The 19,747-nt window shown below is 34.7% G+C and overlaps 1 pseudogene; it reads left to right on the top strand.

Annotated features, from left to right (window-relative positions):
• The first annotated feature begins 4,126 nt into the window (after positions 1 to 4,126).
• Positions 4,127 to 17,762, top strand: LOC125261809 (annotated as a pseudogene).
• Positions 17,763 to 19,747: the final 1,985 nt, after the last annotated feature.

Below are 19,747 nucleotides of genomic sequence, written 5' to 3'. Positions count from 1 at the left end.
ATTTCATAACCTGTGATACTTTTTTCAGGATTCTTTATTAATGCATTTATTTAAAATGAAATCTTTTGTAACAATATAAACCGTTCAAAAGTTTGGGGTGTAATTTTTTTTTTTTTCTTTTTTTTTTTTTTGAAAGAAAGAAATTCATACTTTTATTCTGCTTAATATTATTTTATAACCTGTGATACTCAGAATTTTCAGGATTCTTTGATTCAGCTTTGATCACAGGAATAAATTATATTTTAAAGTATATTAAAATAGAAAACCATAAATTTAAATTGTAATAATATTTCACAATATTATTGTTTTTTTTTTTTTTCTGTATTTATTATGAAATAAATGCAATAATGAGCATAAGATACTTTGTTCAAAAACATTAAAAATAGTAATGTTTCCAAACTTTTGACTGGTAGTGTGTGTGTGTGTGTGTGTGTGTGTGTGTATATATATATATATATATACAGTACAGTCCAAATGTTTGGAACCACTAAGATTTTTAATGTTTTTAAAAGAAGTTTCATCTGCTCACCAAGGCTACATTTATTTAATTAAAAATACAGTAAAAAACAGTAATATTGTGAAATATTATTACAATTTAAAATAACTGTGTACTATTTAAATATATTTGACAAAGTAATTTATTCCTGTGATGCAAAGCTGAATTTTCAGCATCGTTACTCCAGTCTTCAGTGTCACATGATCCTTCAGAAATCATTCTAATATGCTGATCTGCTGCTCATAAACATTTATGATTATTTTCAATGTTGAAAACAGTTGTGTACTTTTTTTTTCAGGATTCCTTGATGAATAGAAAGTTCAAAAGAACAGCATTTATCTGAAATACAAAAGCTTCTGTAGCATTATACACTACCGTTCAAAAGTTTGGGGTCAGTAAGAATTTTTATTTTTATTTTTTTAAAAAGAAATTAAAGAAATGAATACTTTTATTCAGCAAGGATGCATTAAATCAATCAAAAGTGGCAGTAAAGACATTTATATTGTTACAAAAGATTAGATTTCAGATAAACACTGTTCTTTTGAACTTTCTATTCATCAAATAATCCTGAAAAAAAATATTGTACACAAATATTTTGTACAATTGCACACATTAAATGTTTCTTGAGCAGCAGATCAGCATATTAGAATGATTTCTGAAGGATCATGTGACACTGAAGACTGGAGTAATGATGCTGAAATTCAGCTTTGCATCACAGGAATAAATTACTTTGTGAAATATATTCAAATAGAAAACAGTTATTTTAAATTGTAATAATATTTCACAATATTACTGTTTTTTACTGTATTTTTAATTAAATAAATGTAGCCTTGGTGAGCAGATGAAACTTATTTTAAAAACATTAAAAATCTTAGTGGTTCCAAACTTTTGGACTGTACTGTATATATATATATATAGCCTATATCTCAAAATTCCTCGTCATTTTTTTAAATAGCATCTCTCTGTAGGGAACTAATCGAAATTAAAATTACATTAAGATTTTTGACTAGCGTTTTATTCTTTAATTTATTCATTTCCAAAATGTGAAAACAAACACTATAGGTATTTCTAGCCATATAAACAACAATAATAAGATATTTTAACCTAGCAGAATCCATGTGTCTGTTTATTCATTCTGTATCAACTGATAAAGAACCACCACTAACCACTTAATGTGAAGTAATGACACACATTGTCATGTAATATTCTCATTAATATTAATTTAATGTCAATACAATTAAATGTCAAGTTACTTAAGCGATACTACCTACCTATTTTTTATTTAAAGTAATCAAGTGATCAAGTCCAGTATTTTTTAAACAGGTTAAGATCAGAATTAGCCCTAGTTAGATTTACAATTGATTTACTCTTTTGATTTGAATCTTTCCTAATGAATCAATCAAACATTTTAACAAAACTGCTTAAGGCTGGAGGCTATGTCTGGAGTAGAATACTAACAAATGCTAAAAAATAAGCAAAATATTTGAATATTTACATTAATCAAAATATGATATATAGTCCTCACAGTCCTTAGATTTAAAAGTACTCAATGCTTCAATGCTTAAAAAAAAAAGAAAGAAAAAAAGACAAACATTGTTGTGACTAGGTTGGATGTTGATTTGATAAAAGTGGCCTTGAAAGTAGGTCATTTGTGCACATGCAGAAAATCCACACTGTGTGCTGTGCACAGGGGTTTGCTACTGCTGTGATCTCATGTGAGTGACAGGTCGTCCTGCCCTCGCACCAAAAAACGCGTCATCAGAGAAGAGATGTCGCTGCAGGAGGGAGGGGCCATATTTTGATTAAAGAAAAGTGCATTGATAAATCATTTATAATAACTGCAATATTCAATTTTTTAAAAAGTCAATGCCATAGGAAAAAAACATCACTGGTGTGCATCTTGAGACAAAACATATTTTAAGATATGCAGTGCAAGCTGCTTTTAGTTAAAATGACTCAAACATATGCATTTTGTCTAGTTTATTTGGTCCAAAATCTATTTAAGACAGTATTGACTATGAGTTGATGATAAATAATAGACTAAAACAGTATTCTCTGCTCCTCAAACACTTAAAACGGCCTTTATATAGAGAGAGAGTTTCTCAAGGAAAAATGCTGTACTTATTCAAACAACCAGTTCTTTATTTACGCTTGCAAATAAGCAAAGACACTCCAAAGCTGCACACAGCACTTCATTCACAATAGAGGCGGGTGGATTTATGAGGATATAAAACTACCAAAACACTTCATAAATTACTCAAATAAAGTCATTCTTCCAGAACAACAGAGAATGCCAATCTCCACTGTTGAGAATTCACTATAGTAAAGGTTTACATTTACAGTACAAAATTATTCCCCTTTGTATAGTTCATGGTAATGACATTTAAAGACTATTACCTGTATAGGGGTTCAGCTACATCTAATTGTTTTGATAGTATTTCGATATGGTATTATTGTAGAAATTGCTGTCTTATTCAGTATTTCAGGATATTTTGTATTAAGTGAGAAAAGTGTGGTATTAAACAATGAAGCACACGAGACAGGAGTAGCAAACTTCATCCATCATGTTTACTCATCACTTCCGTTCTCACACACATTACGTCTTTACACAACAGTTCAGACTTTCTTTTCAAAATAGTAGTTCACAATATAATTTGTGGGAATTTTAAATGAATTTAGCCTGATCGGCAGCAGATTCACTATGAATTTCTATCGTAACAGCTCTGTCCTGTGTGAAATCAGTTTCTTGTAAACGTCTTCAGCTACAGTGTTAGCTTTTTGCACAGCTTTTGATCCATCATCTGCATCCTTAAATGTCATACCTCTGTTAGGCAAATAGTAGAAAATTCGTTCTCCAAAAGTCTTGCAGGAAATCAAGATGTTTTTGACAAATGTGAGACGAGTGATTGTGTTCTTTTTGGTCATGGTCAGCAGTGGCTTTTGTCTTGAAACTCTCTCATGGATGTCATTTGTGCCCAGTCAGTTTTTTATTGTTGAATTATGAACACTGACCTTAACTGAAGGAAAGAAAGGCCTGCAGTTCTTTAGATTTACTTTTTCTTTAGAAATTATCTTCACATAGGGCCATGCAGGATTGCACAGCTTTTTTACATTATTAAATTAAATCATTTAAAAACCAGAGTAAATACAAAATGCAGTTATCTTTGTGTAATATTAAAATGTGTTTGATGATCTGAGTCATTTAAGTGTGGCAATGCAAAAAATAAATAAAGCGCTGTAAAAATGTTTGGGTTTTTTTGTTTTGTTTTGTTTTTTAACTGCTTTGAGAAACAGGTTGAAGATCCAAATGCAGCTTTATTGAAGGTAATCCACAAAACAGGCAAAGGGTCAAAACCACAGGGCAAACAATCCAGCTAACAAAAGAGTCGAAGACACGGGCAAAGACAAGGAAAGCCAGGGAGACAGGCAGAAGAGCAAAGCCATAACATGGAAACCAGAAATAAACACTCAGAATTAGTAGTGTAACAAAAACAAGACATTTCAAAGAGTGAATGAACAAACATGGCTTATATTGGCAAGCATAAATGAGTTAATCAGACACAGGTGGAAGTAATCAGACCTTACCGTCATACCTTTGTTAGGCAATGAGTAGAAAAGTCGTTGTAACGAGTCCACCTGTAACCGAGGCAGTGAAGCAGTACAGCTCTCCGGCTGAGCAATCCCTGTAACATCAATAAGTCATAGGTAATTTTCAAAAATCCCCAAAAAATCAAAACAGCATAGCAGGCTCACCGGGGCAAGGCAAGAGGGAAAAAATTGGGAAAGGCACATTAGCGATAGCCATCTTTTCAGATGAAACAGCTCAAACATGCATTTTAGTCCTAGGACTAATGAAACTGGGGGTCAATGTATTATGTGCCAAAGCAATGAAATACAGTTTAGCCTACATAAACTGAATTTTGAAAAATGACCTGAGAAATCTGTCCAAGAGATTGTGTAAAACCTTTGAATTCTTCACTTTTGAATGCTAATTTTTCAGTCCAATTTGAGGAAAACCATATGTTTGTATAACATGTTACTATAATCTTGTATTTTAAAACGAAATACGTATCAATGTAATGAAAGCATGAGGTCAGGTTTTAAAAGAATGACTAGCTTCTGTTACAAGGGTGATCAGTCTGGAGATTTGTAACACAAAATGTAACACTTGTGGGGAAAAAAATGTAACATTGAATATATACAGCAGGTTTGGCAAGTCTGGAAACATCAGAACAACGCTGCAAGTTTCACCATGATACTAGTCACTCTACAGTATCTTATAGGAAACCGTCGGATGTGACCATGTTCGTTCCACCCGCAGCTGATTCTTCAGGTAAATAGTAGTTTATAGGAGAGTTTATTAAATGAGAAAATAAACATGATTAGAATATAAATCAAAACACTTTTTTTATGCCACTCATTGTGTACTTGTACAACTATTTTTGTGAGTGCCTAGTTTGAATTGTATGATCAGCAAAATGAGGACAAAGGGAGTAAAGTGAGGACATTTTGGCCAGTCCTTACATTCTGAGACTCATTTAAAGGCCTGTTTGAGGGTCAAGACTCGGTTTTAAAGATAAGCTTACAATTAAGTTAAAGGGATAGTTCACCCAAAAATGAAAATTGTGATATTTATCTGCTTACCCCCAGCGCATCCATGATGTAGGTGACTTTGTTTCTTCAGTAGAACACAAATGATGATTTTTAACTGCAACCGCTGCCGTCTGTCAGTCAAATAATGTGAGTGAATGGGAACTCGAATAATAAGAGTCGAAAAAACTTGCATAGACAAATCCAAATTAAACCCTGTGGCTCGTGACGACACATTGATGTCCTAAGACACGAAACGATCGGTTTGTACGAGAAATCGAACAGTATTTATATCATTTTTTACCTCTAAAACACCACTATGTCCAACTGCGTACAGCATTCGCTTAGTGAGGTCTGATCGCGCTCTGACAGCTGCAGTGATGTCTCGTGATTATACTTCAATGAGTGCTAGACATCACTGTCGCTGTCAGAGCGCGATCAGACCTCACTAAGCGAATGCTGTACGCAGTGTATTAGAGGTAAAAAATGATATAAATACTGATCGGTTTCTCACACAAACCGATCGTTTCTTGTCTTAGGACATCAATGTGTCGTCACGAGCTGCAGGGTTTAATTTGGATTTGTCTGTCTTGTTTTATTTACTCTTATAGTCCAAGTTCCCACTGACAGACGGCAACGGTTGCAGTTAAAAATCATCATTTGTGTTCTACTGAAGAAACAAAGTCACCTACATCTTGGATGCCCTGGGAGTAAGCAGATAAACATCAAATTTTCATTTTTGGGTGAACTATCCCTTTAAGGTTAGATTTAGGGTAAATCAGTGGTTCCCAAACTGGGGTACGTGAGGTGACAATAGGGGGTACGCGAACAAAATGCTGAGTAGTTCATTTAATTCTACATTAAAATAATATTAAAATAGAGCATGTATTTCTAACTGCCAAAATGTCGTAAATCAGTACATTTAATCAAATTACCTCATCATTTGCAGTCAAAAATGACTGTATCCACAGAAGCAGCATGCATATGATAAATTTCGTGCCAAATCTGCTGCCTTAAATCGCGCTATATTACTGCCGTTCTCGACAATGCACCTTTGTAAAAGTGGGGATTTAGCACTTACTCGCATGAAAAAAAAATATAGACATAGATAATGAATTAATTTCGATTTAAGACTCAAACTTTCTCCGATACAAAAACATACCTTGTGAGTTCTTGTATTTAATGATGATAACGAATGCAAGAATGCAATTGTTCCCAAATATCCACATGACTGCAAACGTGCATTATTATACAACAGGTCAAAAAACAAAACGTACATTTTAAACACAGTACTGTCAGTATTTACTCTATTTTGCAATGAAATAATAAGGAAAACCACAGCAGAACTACAACACACGTCTGTGTTTCGCGAACAATTCTGCGGCTTTGAACGAATCGTGAGAGTCAATGATTCAATGATTCATTCACAGCCATTTTTTTTGTTACTGAATGAATGACTCGATGACTCACTCATAAAAACAGTGACTTGCTGCCACCTACTGGCGGTTTTAGTTTAATATTTAAAAGTTTTACTTAGTTTTACCATCATTGCATATTTCTCTATTGAGCATTTTTATTTAAAACATTATTCATTTTATAAAGTTATTCATAAAGGTAAAAAAATGCACTGGAAAATCAATTGAGGGGGCAAATATTGTCCCTTAATGGTAAAGGTGTGACTGCAGTCTAAGTGGAAGAGAGGGGGTACGCGGAAGGATGGTAATGCCTTCAGGAGGTACTCCACGCTAAAAAGTTTGGGAACCACTGGGGTAAATGTTTAAATTGTGATGGGTAAGGTAAATCTGAATGTCCTCACAAAGATAGATGTAGAAGAATATGTGTGTTAGGTCACATTTGCAACTTTTCACTCATTACATTATCTTATTAGTTCACAGGATCACACATTATTGTTTCTGGCTTTTGCTGCTATGTCTTTGGACATCCACCTGTATGGTAAGTTCATGTAAAACATTAAAGGGGTGGTTCAATGCGATTTCACTTTTTTTAACTTTAGTCAGTTTGTAATGTTGCTGCTTGAGCATAAACAGTATCTGCAAAGTTACAGTGCTGAAAGTTCAATGCAAACGGAGATATTGTCTTTTAAAGTTATGGCAGTTTATTGCCTACAAAAATTACCGGTTTGCTGACTACAACGAGCTTCTTTCGGGTCGACAATGGTGACATCATAAACCCTGCAAAACACGCCCCCGGGAACACGCAACAAAGTGGGCGAGGTCATGTCGCGCAGCATAATGAAAGCGGAAGAGTTGTGTGCACCGGACGCGAGCGGCGCGTCAAAAGATAACAGAAATCATTATAATCTGTGATATTTTCTACACTGGATGTGGCGCTGAAGACAGCTTCCAGAATCTACACGAGTTCAATGCTGGATTTGCACAAAGAATTTTACTGAAAGATGAAGCAGTTCCTACTTTAAAAGCAGAAGCTGCTGTTTATTGGCTTCAAACTGTAAGTACGTTTTATTGTTTTTACGTGTCTTTTAAACGTATAGTTCTGTTGCTATTTTTGGTTGCATCAAGGACGTAAACAAAGAGAAACTCGTTTTTGCTTCGCTAGCCAGTTAGCTGTATTATAGTGCATACTTCTCCAACAAACGCCAGCAAACGTCTATGTTCATAGACAAACAGTTGTTCATGCTATAAATTAAACGCTAACGTTACCTTTACAAAAATGCTACTACTCAGTCATGTATTCGGCTACAGTAAGGCTTTAATCAGGATAAAACTGTATATTGAAAGCTATCAAACAGCAGTGACAGCATCTAAACACTTTGACACAAATACTAAATGAAATCCCATTCAAAAACGTTCTTTAAAAGCCGCGATTGCTGTTCATCTGGGTCTGATTCGGGCTCAATTTGATACAGCAATATAATCAAATTGAGCATACAATATAACTGAAGCGCACGTAACCGCAACAAATGGTGGCGTTTCCGGACGCTTCAGCGAATCACGATGGCTCTGGATACACTGGGCCAGCTAACCAATCTGAGCACACTGTGTATTTCGGAGGGAGTGGCTTCATAGAAGCAGGAAGTCAAACGAGCCGTTCATATGAGAGTGGAAACAGGTGTAGAATAAAGGTAAAAAATATGAAAAATACAGCGTTTTCAAAAAAACGAAGCATTAAGACATGTTAAACTGTGCCCCAAACACAATCAAGCCTAGAAAAAAAAACATTGAACCACCCCTTTAAATAATACACACAGAGCGAGAGAGAGAGAGCACTGTGAAAAAGTATTTGCCCCCTTCCTGATTTTATTTTTTTGCATATCTCACACTTAAATGATTCAGATCATCAAACTAGTTTTAATATTACACAAAAATAACCTGAGTAAATACAAAATGCAGATGACTTCATTTATTAGGGGAAAAAGCTGTCCAAACCTGCCTGATCTTATGTGAAAAAGTATTTGCCCCCTAAATCTAATAACTGGTTGTGCCACCCTTAGCGACAGCAACTGCAATCAAGTGTTTGCGATTACTGAGTGTTTCACGTCACTGTGGAGGAATTTTGGCCCACTCTTCTTTGCAGAATTGTTTAGTAAACAGGATCTCAATTGAATTTAAGTCTGGACTTTGACTAGGCCTCTCCAAAACCTTAAAGAGTTCACATATGGCCAGGCAGGTTTGGACAGCTTTTCCATTATTAAATGAAATCATAATTTAAAAACCTGAGTAAATACAAAATGCAGTTAAATGTGACATTGCAAAAAAAAAAAAAATTGGAAAGGGGGCAAATACTTTTTCACAGCGCGTTTACAGTGTGTGTGTGTGTTTCATCTGTCACCAAGGTGATTTATTTAATTAAAAATACAGTAAAAAAAAACATATATTGTGAAATATATATATACTGTGTATATATATATGACAAATATATTCCTGTATATATATATATATATATATATATATATCTGCTGCTATATATATATGAAAACAGTTGTGTACTTTTTTTCAGGATTCCTTGATGAATAGAAAGTCAAAAGAACAGCATTTATCTGAAATAAAAGTTTATACACTACCGTTCAAAAGTTTGGGGTCAGTAAGAATTTTTATTTTTATTTTTTTGAAAAGAAATTAAAGAAATGAATACTTTTATTCAGCAAGGATGCATTAAATCAATCAAAAGTGGCAGTAAAGACATTTATAATGTTACAAAAGATTAGATTTCAGATAATCACTGTTCTTTTGAACTTTCTATTCATCAAATAATCCTGAAAAAAAAATATTGTACACAAATATTTTGTACAATTGTACACATTAAATGTTTCTTGAGCAGCAGATCAGCATATTAGAATGATTTCTGAAGGATCATGTGACACTGAAGACTGGAGTAATGATGCTGAAAATTCAGCTTTGATCACAGGAATAAATTACTTTGTGAAATATATTCAAATAGAAAACAGTTATTTTAAATTGTAATAATATTTCACAATATTACTGTTTTTTACTGTATTTTTAATTAAATAAATCTAGCCTTGGTGAGCAGATGAAACTTCTTTTAAAAACATAAAAAATCTTAGTGGTTCCAAATTTTTGGACTGTACTGTATATAATAATAATAATAATAATTGTTATTATTATTATTATTATTATTATATTTTTTTTTAAAACAAACTGCTTCAAAACACAGGTTGAAGATCCAAATGCAGCTTTATTTTGGGTAATCCACAGTTGTAATCCACAGAACAGGCATGGGGTCAAAACCACAGGGCAAACAAAAGAGTCCAAGACAGGCAAGGACAAGGAAATCCAGGGAGACAGACAGAAGAGCAAAGCCATAACATGGAAACCAGAAATAAACGCTCAGAATTGCAGTGTAACAAAAACAAGACATTTCAAAGAGTGAATGAACAAACATGGCTTATATTGGCAAGCATAAACGAGTTAATCAGACACAATCAGACCATAATGAGACCAGGCAATGGGTTATCGCAATGTAGTTCATAATGAGACAGCAAGAGTGCCCTCTGGTGGAGATCATGGGCACTCAGCTGGCAGATGTAAAGTGTATATACTGTATATATTCATTCTTTCTATCAAACTTTTTATTTGCATCTCTTCTTGTTTAGTTTAATACATTTGTCTATTTAATCCAACTGATCCGTGTCTCATCTTCATCATACCTTCTGATAAACACACTTGACAAACACTATTACGTATTTTATGGATTTTGTCAATTACATAAGATAGGTGTAGCCTGTATTAATGTAACAAGACTGGTTTGAAATGTGTATATTGCATTATTTGCTACTGTATTAAATGATTAAAATGTTTCATTGTGATGATTAAACCAAATGATACATTACATATTACAATGATATTGTGTTTTGAAACAATGATTACGTGGAAAGAATGTATACTATAATGTGATCAGGTTTTGAAAGAATGACTATCTGTGTTGGTGTGATCAGTTTGGATTTTTGTGCTAAGAGTTATAATATTGATCAAAATATATTTATTTGTATTGCATATTGATTTATGCAAAAATAAATAATAAAAAATAAAAAAAGATTTGATTGAGGTAGAGGTACACTACTCCTGTTTTATTCTGCTTCAAACAAAGAAAAGTCTAGCTTTAACTTCAATGTTAATAATGTTAATGGTCCCGTATAGTTAGACCTTTGACTGACAGCAGAAGTTTAGGACCATTTTGCAGCTTATTCCAGCCAAGAACCCACTCAGACAGGTAGAGCCGCTTGACTGATGTGTAAAATAATCAGTCACAGTTAGTTTTGTTCATACGTGCCATTTAAGGAGGGGATATCAGAGAGATATTATACTAGTGTGGAAAAAGCTCATTTTAATAGCTGAAACGATCTCAAAGAAAGCTCAGAGTATCATTCAATCCCTCTAACCTCGCAAATTTAGGCCTACTATGCACATACTGTACATCACAACAACTTTATAGAAATATATTAGTTGCACAACACTGCTCTACAGTGGCCAAACACAGTAACTACACCAACACTGGAACTGAGAAAAATGTCTTCAAAGTTACTTGATGAATTCAGGTTGATTAGGAGACTTTTGCCATTGAGATGACTGGGGAAACAGTGTTCGAATCAACCTGATTTCTATATCACTTGATTTAACAGACAAACCTTTCTGCCACAAAACAAATTGGATATCTGATTTGACAGGAGCCCTTTGCTATCTGTAAAATGAATGTAAGGAGACTTAAACTTTACAAAACACATAAGATACATGGAAATCTACGCACAATTTGTAACACACAAACACACACAGCAGGATCTCCAGCTCGACAGAAAAGACCAACCACAAGACTTCACTGAAATATTTACTCGTAAATAGAGTTTAACTTTAAAAAAAATAAATAAATAAATAAAATAAAATTTATATACACTGCCCTCCAAAAGTTTGCAAACACCCCTGGCAAAGTGTGGTTTTGGACAATATCTGCATAAATCCTTATCGTTTTTTGGTGCAAACACATTAAAGTAACTTGACATTATCATTAAAGACCAGCAAAATAAAATTAATTCTCATTTTGATTACATAATAATGGCAATATATGCATGTCAAAGTCAGTCATGCCCCTTTGCCAGCTGTGATGCTGGTTACTGGTTTAAACTTGGACCAGGTCTGTAAAAGATTTTTGGGTCAGCACACCTTAATATCTTCAACAATTGATTGCCAATTAAGTTTAGAATACAATGAACCAATCAGAGCCCAGTTTAGGTCAGATAGCTGCTAATGCTGGATATTTTGAGCAATCGAAAATATATGTTTTTTTCTATGTATAAACTGTTTATGTAATAAAATATGTTTTCGTAGTTTGTGTTGTCCCTTATCAGTGCAAAATTATCACAAATTAAAAAGGATTCATTCCAATATTGTCCAAAACCCCACTTTTCTAGGGCGTTTCCAAACTTTTGGAGGGCAGTGTGTCTTTCTTATTTGACATGCAATAACTAAGGAAGGAAATAATGTACTTCTCCTACATGTGAGCTGCATCCAGATCAAATTTTGTGGTGATAGCATAATGTCATTAAAAGTTACAGCATTTGGAACCAAGGTAGCCTTTTTGTTTACCCCTTGACACCCCCTAATGGGCATTTTTAAAATTGTTCCTTCATGGATTCAATGGATTATATTGATGTTTGGACTCATTTTAATCGGGAGAATCTGCTGTAAATAATGATGCACGATTTTCCACAATCTGTGCATATTTCATGAAGTTACGAGCAAAAACGTGACAGATCAGTATATTATTTACATATGAGTCTTGCAGGGCTTCACATACAAAAACTCACTCAAGTTTAGTCAAAGCCCAAAACAATTATGCTTGTTGTATTCAACTCCGTGAGACCTTTAAAATGACATATGACACATGATTATCTGAGCTGTACGATGTTTTTGACACATTGCAGCACATAATAAAAAAAGTATTTCATAAATTATGATTTTTTTTTTTTTTTCTATTTATCAGCAAATAACTCAGCACTATTTAGGAGTTAATCAAAACCCCACTTTTCTAGGGTGTTCCCAAACTTTTGGAGGGCAGAGTATATTACTTTTCAGTGTAAATAATTTGCTTAAACATTTTTTTAACTACTAAATTAAAATTCTCTTTTCTCGTAGTAGAACGTACTAACAGAGGAACAGACAAGTACAAAAATAACAAAACACTTCAAGTTTCTATAAAAAGAGTTGTTCAGTAGGTAATATAACCCCTAATGTCAAGGGATCTTTTGTATGGCATGCATAGATCTAGGGGTCAGAATATAATAATAGTCTAAATGTGTTTTTAAAAGAAAATGGTGTATGTTATAAAGGCTATTTTATTGAGTGCAATACTGTGTTAAACAAGAGCAGGTGAGAAAAAGGACACTAACACATTACTTTCCAGAAAAAAGGTAACATAATTAATATTGAAATGCATTACTTAAAAGTAACTTTCCCCTGACACTGTTGGTTTTGTGATCATACAACACTAACATTTAAATATGAATTGATTTCTCCATCTTTCAGACTTTATGGAGACTCCTGGAGAGCGGTCATCAGATACGACATTTCCAGCCCCCCATTCCTAGATATGAGAAAGGAAAACAGATACAAACAAATTCCTCATCTGTAATTTCCATTCATGACATGGGAATCAGTGAAGAGGAAGTGGGAAAGGCTACAGAAGGCTCTGGACTGGCCCGGTCCAGATCAAGAAATCACTCAGCTGAATCAGAGCACAAGTCCAGTCCACTCAACATTCTCTATTGTGGGACTCAAGGAGAGTTACAAAGTGGGAGAAAAGATCTCCGTTACCATCACAGCCAGAGACCACAACAAGAACCTGAAAAGATATGGAGGAGATTTCTTCCAAGCAAAACTATTCAATTCAACGCTCAAAGTGTGATATATATATATATATATATATATATATATATATATATATATATATATATATATATATATATAAAATATATGAACATTTGCATTTTGAGTTTCATTTGCCTGTTAAAGGGGTCATGAATTGAGAAATCAACTTGCACTGATAGGAAGAAAGCATTCGTTAGTGTGCAGAAATTGAGTTGCAATATCGATCAATGCTTTCATGAACTCAACATGTCTGTGATCGGCTACAATGTTCATCACTGCAACCTTTCAGCCTGACACGCCCCTTAAAACAGAGCATTCAAGTCAGAGGGCTAAAATCAGGGTAGGACAGGAAAAAATGCCTTTTACTTCTAAATTGACCATTTTTGATGTAAAAATCATACTTGCGTTACAAGTGCACCCCAGGAAACATTATAAAACAGTAAACAACGCAGTTCATGACCCCTTTAATGGTTGATTTATTTACAAAAGTTTATATATTATAGTTTTATATGCTTTAAAATTGGCTTTATCAATAGACATGTAATGCAGTTTTCTGCATTACACTTAACCTTCTCCATTCTTCTTGAAGGCGAGTGTGTACGGGAGAGGTTGAGGATCACCATAATGGGACTTACTCTGTTGCTCTTCTTCTGCCCTGGGAAGGTCAGGCACAAGTTTATGTACGTCTAGAGCACTCCAGTGAGGCTGTGCGGATTCTTAAAAAATACAGGGAGTCCTCCGTTCCCACGCAGCCACTATAATGGCCACTTTGAAGGGCCAGGACCCAATAAAACCAGGATCAGTGAAGTCGTACAGTGTAATCTTAAGTGGGGTGCAGATGGAAGTTGGAGGAAAGGCGACTGCTGCTGTGAGTATAAGGATATAAAAACAGGGACAGTGTGGCAGTGTGAGAGACCAAAGAAACTTTCTTGTGACAACCTGGTTCATCACTCAAGAGGAAGATTTGAAGACCCATTAAATCCTCTTGAAAAGCAAACTTTCACAAAGTAAGTGAGAAAGGATTCAAAATGAATTACAGAGAAACAGAGGAAAAACTGCAGAAAATGTATTATATATTTTGGTAATACTTTAGTAGAGGGAACACAAACTATTAACTATGACTTTTCCCTTTTTAAACTCCTAATTTACTGCTTATTAATAGTTAGTAAGGTAGTTGTTAAGTTTAGGTATTGGGTAGGATTAAGAATGTAGAATAAGGTCATGCAGAATAAGGCATTAATATGTGCTTAATAATTACTAATAAACAGCCAATATTCTAGTAATATGCATGCTAATAAGCAACTAGTTAAAATACCCTAAAATAAATTGTTACCATTTTTTTTTCTCCACAGGACATTAACAAATGTTGCTATTACTGGAGACACACAGATCATTAATGTCCTTCCCAACGCTGCAAGCATTGGTATGTTCACATATCAGCAATGATAGAATCTAAAATCAAATATAGTTAGTTTCAAGAGAATTAAGAACTTGCATAAAACAGCACAGTCTCTCTCAAGTAAATGTATCTTCGCTTTAGGCATAATGGAGAGATGCAGATCTGGCATGACGACACCAGTTCCTGCAGGGTTCTATCTGAAAGATGTCTGGAAGTCTTTTGTTTGCAACACCCAACAGTTAAATTCTTCACAAATGGGAAGCTGTCTTAAAAACAAAATTGTCTACTTGATGGGAGACTCCACCACAAGGCAGTGGTTTGAGTATTTCGAAAGAAAAGTGCCAGGTTAGTTTATCGACGGAATAAATGACATTCATCGTAAAAAATATTCTCATGTTATTTAAACGTTGTCATAAAAGTAATAAAACTGAAATGCATATGAATTAATTAATTAGCATACAGAGGCCCCAGAAAGTATTTAGACACTTAATCAACAAATGCATGAATTTCTTTGCATTACATCAAAATATTAAACCAAGTGGCAAAACATTTATTTAAAGTTTTAAAGATCTCACACTTTAAAAGTACACCATGTTTTTTCCTCACTGCAAAATGTAATTGCAAATTTGTTTGCATCTAATGCATTGGCAAAATGAAAATTCTGTCATTTACTCGCCCTCATGTCTTTGCAGACTTGTATGACTGGCCTTCTTTTTGTGGAATACAAAGATTTTGTTAACTTGTTTCATACATTTGGATCCCATTAAAGGATTAGTCCACTTTTAAATAAACTTTTCCTGAATATTTACTCACCCCCATGTCATCCAAGATGTTTGTCTTTCTTTCTTCAGTCGAAAAGAAATTAAAGTTTTTGATATACATTCCAGGATTATTCTCCTTATAGTGGACTTCAATGGGCACCAAACAGTTGAAGGTCATAATTAGTTTCACTGCAGCTTCAAATTGTTCAACACGATCCCAGATGAGAAATAAGGGTCTTATCCAGTGAAACCATCGCTCATTTTCTGAAAAAAATTGAAAATTATATAAGATTTAACCTTAAATGCTCATCTTGAACTAGCTCTCTTCTTCTTCTCCTCTATTTGAATTCCAGCAGTGTAGATGCTGCTAAGTGTATTACTGCCCTCCTCAGGTCAAAGTTTGAACTAATTGTTATATACTATTGAACTAGCATATTGCATATAAAAATTAGTTCAAACTTTCAATTTTTTTTTTTTCAGAAAATGAGCGATGGTTTCACTAGATAAGACCCTTATTTCTCATCTGGGATCGTGTTGAACAATTTGAAGCTGCAGTGATTATGACCTTCAACTGTTTGGTGCCCATTGAAGTCCACTATATAGAGAAAAATCCTGGAATGTTTTCATCAAAAACTTTAATTTCTTTTTGACTGAAGAAATAAAGACATGAACATCTTGGATGACATGGGGGTGAGTAAATTATCAGGAAAAGTTTATTTAAAAGTGGACTAATCCTTTAAGGCCTTTGCACACTGAGTCTGAAATTTTTCTGTCTGCGTTTTTTCGTATTCGTAATCGTAAAAATTTGTCACGCACAGAGACCTTGCACACTGAGTCTGATGCATATTAATGAATCCATTGCGAAAAAAATCGCAAAACAATACAGAATAAAGTCTTCAAGCAGTGAGCACGATTTAGTTGTCCTCTCTCTTCTTAAAAAAAAAAAAAAAAAAAGAAAGAGGAAATTTTGGGTCCATCCAATCCTGAGATTGAGTAGAGAGGAAAGAGAGTTCACCTCATCAAGGAGCTGTGTGATTATCCCGAGCGATTAAGTAATTTAAGTAATTAATTAAGGAATGAGTTTAATGTTAGTTTCACTTATCTTATTTAGGCTTGAAAAGAATGGACCTCCACACTCCTCGTACCTGGTGGACCCCTGATGGCTGTAGAGCTGAAAAATAATATCATTGTTCACTGGAGGCCACACGGTGTCCCTTTACGGTTTACTAAAATGCCTCATTACTGACCTGCATTATATCGGCAATGATATTGATGAAATAGCTGGTGGTCCTCATGCAGTCGTTGTCTTTACAATCTGTGCCCACATGGTGTTTCACCCAATAACATTTTATGTGCACGAAGTGGCCAAAATCCGTCAGTCTGTTGTTGCACTGCTGAGTCGTGCACCAGAGACTACCATCATCATCAAGTCTGGAAACACTGCAGGACTAAAGGTACAATTGCTTATTTTCCAATCCTACTTTGTTTTCAAAAGTCTTGTATTCGTAATATGAAAATGGTCACCATTCACTTGACATTCTGCTAACTTTTTTGTTCAATAAAAGAGACAAATATAAACCTCAGTAGAAAACATGAGGATATGTAGATGAATCTTTTTTTTTCTTATTTTAAATTAATTTTTTTTTTTTTTTTTTTTTCTATTGTATAGGCCTATAAAGTCAAAGTTCAGTGTCAGGTATAACAGGTGACAGACAAAAATTTAAGTAACCTACTCAGCACTATTTCTGGTAGACAATACAAACAATGTAGTTTGCCTAAACCAACCAAGTTAATATTAATGCTTATATTATTGATTTTTTTACTGATCTGTGTTTTTACAGAATATTTTTCAAAGTGATTGGTATGCAATGCAGCTGAACACAGTGATGCAGGAGATGTTCAGAGATCTTGATGGAATAATCTACTTCGATGTTTGGCAGATGACTTCATGTCACTATCTACGTGAAAATATTCATCCAGGACCTGTTATCGTTGCTAATGAAGTCAACATGTTGTTCTCATATATCTGTCCTGCCTGACACAATGGAATAATATTTAACTTGCTTTGTTATGATATACCATGGAATGTACATACAAAAATGAGCATCTGTCAGAAACGTCTGGTATACGTATTAATTTGTTACACACATTGTAAACCTGTATAATCTCAAAATTAAAATATAGCTGCAAGCAGCAATTAAGGAGCCAAGCACAACAGAAGCAAATAAGGACACTAGCAGCAGACCAATAATGTCTGTTGTCGAGGGCATATTAGTGGAGTTTGCTAGAATGGATTGGACTCCTGGCCACACTACCTTCGCTGTGGTGCAAACTATAAGCTGGGTCGCTGATTAATTATTATTTGTTGAGATTGATAATACGATTCCTGGTCTACCATCTCCATTGGTCACATCCTGTCCCAAGTCATCTTTGTCTCTGCTGGTTCAGCCCACTTCCAAGTTGTCCTCATCATCGCTGGTGAAGCCCAGTTTCTAGTCGTCTTCCTCATTGCTAGTTCAATCCAGTCCTAAATCATCTTCCTCTGTGCTGGTTCAGCCCAAATTTAGGAGAGTATTTAAATTAATCATGCAAGGTGATTTACTAAGGTTTGCGCTAGTCAATTTACTGATGTTTGCACCATTTTTTAGCATATCTTAAACCAGACGCTAATTTGTGCTTCTCTTGGTAGATTATGTGGGATTATGGAAATGATTAGGCTGCATCTGTGTTCTTTAATTTGCATGCCTTCAGTAGACCATGCACAGAACTTTCCACTCCCAACAGTGTTTTTTTTGGAATTGAGCTCTCGCACTAATTTGCCCTGTTTAGTAAATATGGCCCATAGACTCTTAAGGCAGAGGCTGTCCTGTTTCTTTCCAGCAGACAGTGCAGAAAACATAAAACCAGGGGAACAGAGCAATGATCTTAGGCAACTGCTCTCTCACTACACCAATCAGAAAAGAGCTTCTACCAACAGGCGTAAATACTCCTCATGTAAAGTGCTCTAGAATTCAATATGTGTGTTGATCACAGGCTCTAAAAAGTGGTTCCAGCCCCTCAAAGGCCAAACACTGAGATGGAGATGGTCTGGATCCAGGTGCCAAATCTGACTCTCTGACTGATGGATCCCGGCACTGCTCTTAACCCTTTTATGCATAGAGGTCTCTACAGAGGACAGCTCTTTCAAAAAGCATTTTCTTGCATATGCATGGCTTTTGATGGCATAGTTGCACATCAACCTCTACAGTGGACACAAGTGCATCATCCTATACATTGCCACCAAGTGGCAAGCTGTCGTATGTTTTTTCCTTCCAAGCCAAGATGACCGATTGCCAATCAGAAATGCCAAGTTGCTCCAGAATATCCATCCATTCCTTTTATCCCAGGAGACTCTTGCAGGTTAAAAAAAAAAAAAAAAGTTTTATCAAGTGATATCTAATAAGTCATTTCACAATTTTTTTCAGCTACAATACATACATTTACTGTAACTGTTGTTTTTGAAAATACTTCATCTGTTTGGGTCAAGGTTTCATGAATAGCTTCAGGTCTGTGACTAAGAAAAACTATATTGGGTTTTATATAAGTCTTGCATGCCGTCTTCTGTGTTGTGGTCTAAAGAGTGCATGAGAGTGGGAGCACATAAATAATTTATATATTAACTGTTTTGTGCATGTGCCTCTCACTCTTGCAAGCTCTTTCGGTCACAACGAAGCACACAGCACTCAAACCTCTAACTATGAGTGCGATAAGGCAAACAATTACTAAGGGAAAACTTATTACAGTGCCAAATGATGCAGGGAAAGCTGCACAACGAATTCTACTGAATAACAGGTGAGCCAGAGGATAACACAAAATTAAACACAAGCCTCTAAAATTACTACGCAATAATAAAAGAAATACAATGTGTGTAAAATGAACGACTGTAAACTGAGCGCAGCCGCAAATCAAATAGCCATGCTGCTGTCTCTGTCTCTCAGAAATCAGCTTTGCTTTGCTTAGGTCTATCATCTAAAACATTACATCATACACATTTTGTATTATTTTATACATCGATCAGGCATAACATTATGACCACCTTCCTAATATTGTGTTGGTCCCACTTTTATTGTGATTTATTGTGTTGCTACCAGAACAGCCCTGACAT

Source organism: Megalobrama amblycephala, unplaced genomic scaffold (assembly GCF_018812025.1).
Source record: "Megalobrama amblycephala isolate DHTTF-2021 unplaced genomic scaffold, ASM1881202v1 scaffold492, whole genome shotgun sequence".
NCBI lineage: Eukaryota > Metazoa > Chordata > Actinopteri > Cypriniformes > Xenocyprididae > Megalobrama > Megalobrama amblycephala.
Note: the sequence above shows the minus strand (reverse complement) of the source record. Positions and strands in the feature narration are given on the sequence as shown.